The sequence below is a fragment of the Ranitomeya variabilis genome, chromosome 2 (genome assembly GCF_051348905.1).
Source record: "Ranitomeya variabilis isolate aRanVar5 chromosome 2, aRanVar5.hap1, whole genome shotgun sequence".
NCBI lineage: Eukaryota > Metazoa > Chordata > Amphibia > Anura > Dendrobatidae > Ranitomeya > Ranitomeya variabilis.
Window position 1 is genome coordinate 857,580,961 of NC_135233.1, and position 3,760 is coordinate 857,584,720.

Sequence of the window (3,760 nt, forward strand, 5' to 3'; positions counted from 1 at the left end):
GACCACAGAGAGAGCAGGAAACGCTGTGCAATGCTGAAAAGTGAAGGCAGCAGGGAAAATAGTCAGGGCTTGGTCCGTGCATTTCTGTTATAAACATTTAAGTTGGCATACCTCATATTGTATCTCTTGTGAACAAGGTGTTTATTAGTACAGTGTATTTAGCGTGTTTTTTGCAGATTTCGCATTTCCTGCATAGGCTGTTATATTGGGGTGTTGTGTACTTTGTTACACGTTTTTTAATTGATTTTATATTTGTATGGTGTTTTTGCTTGTAATAAAATTTATTCCATATTTTGCTATATATTTTGTAGTAGGTGTGCACGTTCTTTTTGGCTCTTTCTCTTCTTTGATCATATTTGCTGTTTCCATGCCTAATGTAGCACCCTGTTACTTCATTATATACTTGCCTATATTCTAGTGGTGCACTCGCCATTATTCTCATTTTCTGGACCCGGACCTGCGACACCCATTGGACCGGACCGCCCCCCCCCCCCCGGGTGAGTATAATAAAAGTTATTCTTCTTCTCTTACAGGTCAACTCAGGGGCTTATATGCAGCATTATAGAATGCTGTAGATAAGCCCTGAAAGGCAGTGGCCGCATCTTAGATCAGCCAAAACTGCTGACAGGTACACTTTAAGAAATATTTTGGGCTGGGGAATTAGAGTATTAACAGGGAAAAATGAGTTTCTTAATTGTTGAAACTTTTGCACAGTGGACAGTTACCAACCATATGTATGACTAAATGACCACTATGCATTTCCAGCAGGGTCAAAACTTCCCCTGCAAAGGACAGGTGAGAAAGAAAAAATCATTAATGGATAAATTGTTTACAGTGTTAAAACCAATATTCTTTTAACTCCATAAGTGCAATTTTGTTTCACAAAATAATAAATTCAACAGACATGGCAGCAGGAACATCAATTACCATATACAGCTCTGGCAAAAATTAAGAGACCACTGCAAAATGTTCAGTTTGTCTGATTTTTACTTTATAGGTATATTTTTGAGTAAAATGTAAATTGTTCTTTTAGTCTATAAACTTCTGACAACATGTCTCCGAATTTCCAAGCAATACATTTTCTTTTTCTGAAAAGGAGAATTGATCAAAATTTTTAAATAATAACCAGTGCTTCCAGACAGATACAGTGCGCCATGCAGGAGGCCGGAGGTGCTACAGCAGCGGCTGCCAGGACAGCAATGACTTTCAGATGCCTCAAGAAGCTGCACCAGAAGGAGGATTACACGTCCCCTCCGGATCAGGCCATATACCAGGAAAGAGACAAGTCTGACCCCTACATGGCGCTGAGTTCATACAGGACTGATGACATGTACAAGGCGCTGGTGGTCTCTGCGGGACCCTGCCCAGGGCGAAGAAGGGCTCTCCAATGGGTTGGAAGAATGTAAGCCAGGTATCGTAGCATCACAGGAAAATAGTCACTTTAGAAAAAGAAGATTGTGAAACATTTGGTTTTAAGATCCAGACATATGGACTGCATCATAAGGAGAGAAACATTGTGGTGATGTTCACATTCGTGTGTCGGGTCAACGAAGAAAGTCCCGCTATGCTGTGTGGATTGAAAGTTGGTGATATCATTGCTGGTGTAAATGGCATCAATATGGAAGGAGTCAGGCACAAGGAGATCGTAGAACTAACAAAAGCATCCGGAAATAAAATTAGGCTAGAGACTGTCTATGGTTCTGCTTTCCGAAGAGCGGAGTTGGAGGCCAGGCTGCAGTATCTGAAGCAAACATTATATGAAAAATGGGAAGAATATTGCTCAAATAATGTAAAGAGAACAAGTTCATAATAATTTAGAATCAACAATACTAATGTTTGAACTCAGGAAGAGTTCAGAAATCAATATTTTGTGGAATAACCATGATTTTTAATCACAGCTTTCATGCGTCTTGGCATGGCTTCCATCAGTCTTTCTCACTGCTTCTGGTGCAAAAAATGTAAGCAGTTCATCTTTGTTTGATGGCTTGTGACTATCCATCATCCTCTTGATTACATCCGAGAGGTTTTCAATGGGGTTCAGGTCTGGAGATTGGGCTGCCCATGACAGGATTTTGATGTGGTGGTCTCTAAATTTTTGCCAGAGCTGTATGTGATTCGCTCAAATTAATTCTCAGCAAATCAAATTTTGGGGAAAATTTGTCGAAGCCAGAGAATTCGAGTTTCAAAAGATTTGTTCGTCTCCATTGATTATTTTTTAGATAAGTTTTTATATTTTTATTTGTACTACATTAAAACAATAGAAATGAAAGGTCATTTTTGATCATAGGTGCTTTTGAAATTGATAAAGAAGAAATTGTAATATAAAATTGACTACAACGTATAACTAATGGAGGCACAGATTTTTTGCAGTTAAGTAAATATTTTTAATAGTTGAGATATTATATTACTCACAAGTTTAATTCAACATTGAATAATTAAGAAGCAAGAATCTGATATAAAACCTAGTTCAATCTTCAGGTCACACATACAGAATATCTACTTAGTAAAATGTAAAAACATTTATTCTGATGGTCTCTAGCTGCAAGGTTACATTGGGGTCAGAAGTAATTATTTTAGACTCTATGGGTCTCTGTGCTGTTAGTTGCTCATGGCTCAGAAAGATGTCTTGTTTGTTGAATAAAATTATGCCAACAGTGAAGAATAATGTGACTCGTATATCCTCAAAGCAGAGATTGCTAATGGCATTCATAACATATAAATACATTCACACTGTAATGGAATGTAATATTATTTTAACCAATATGAACATCATTTTGGCATTATAAACAGAATATGGATATTTATGTAAATGATTAATGAGTCAGTATTTGTGAGTAATTGTGGAAAATGAGAAAAACAAGCACCAAACAACTTAAAACATACCTTTTCAAACTTACTAGGTGGACCAGCAGTGTACGGCTTGCAAATTCCCGGGTGCAACACCTGAAACGATCAGTGTCGTACAAAGTCCTGGCCAAGGAAGAAAAAATAGGTGGCACTCCGTGATGCGGTAAAGCAATCCTTTCTTTATTCAATGCAAGTAGTACATGGATGCTGGGGAGTAGGTGCAGTGGAAGACGACGGCTGTTTTGCGTCGATCAGATACTTAAATGGGTCCGGGTCCAGAAAGGATTGTTTTACTGCATCATGGAGTGCCACCTATTTTTTTCTCCTTGGCATGGAATGAGTCAGTAATTACTTGTTCAACACAAAAAGATTGTTAACCCTAGAAGGACCAGTATATATTTGTTGTAGTGATTTAGCAAGTAAAAAATATTCCTGGATTTAGAATCATAACTTTGTTTCTAAATTATGTAGCTATGTGATATAATGTGCTTCAGTTGTTTTCCCAAAATCTTTTGAAGAATTTATTGATACCATCATGTGGTTCACATTTTTTGTGAGTTTTGTGGGTGCAAAAACGTCAATTACACTCGTCAACATTAAAAGTGCAATACCAAAAAAGAAAATCATGTGGAATTATGGAAATCACAGGATCAATAGACATGATAATTATATGCAAATGTTAGAAAATGAAAACAAAGTTTGAAAAACATCTTAATTTATTCTATATAGAGTAGGAGTGTCACACACTGAAACACATGCACTTACCTTTGTTTGCAATCAATTAGGTTATTAACTTCTGCCAGGCTAACAGCAATTGGACACACAAATCATAAAGATCTGCTGCTGGCAGCTGTCTTCGCATTTGGCTACCAATGAAGTGATCAGTGGGAAACAATAACGAAGTTGTAGGCCA

The 3,760-nt window shown here is 37.4% G+C and overlaps 1 pseudogene; it reads left to right on the forward strand.

Moving 5' to 3' along the window:
• Positions 1–1,165: 1,165 nt before the first annotated feature.
• LOC143803982 (protein TAMALIN-like) lies at positions 1,166–1,810 on the forward strand (annotated as a pseudogene).
• The last annotated feature ends 1,950 nt before the right edge of the window (positions 1,811–3,760 follow it).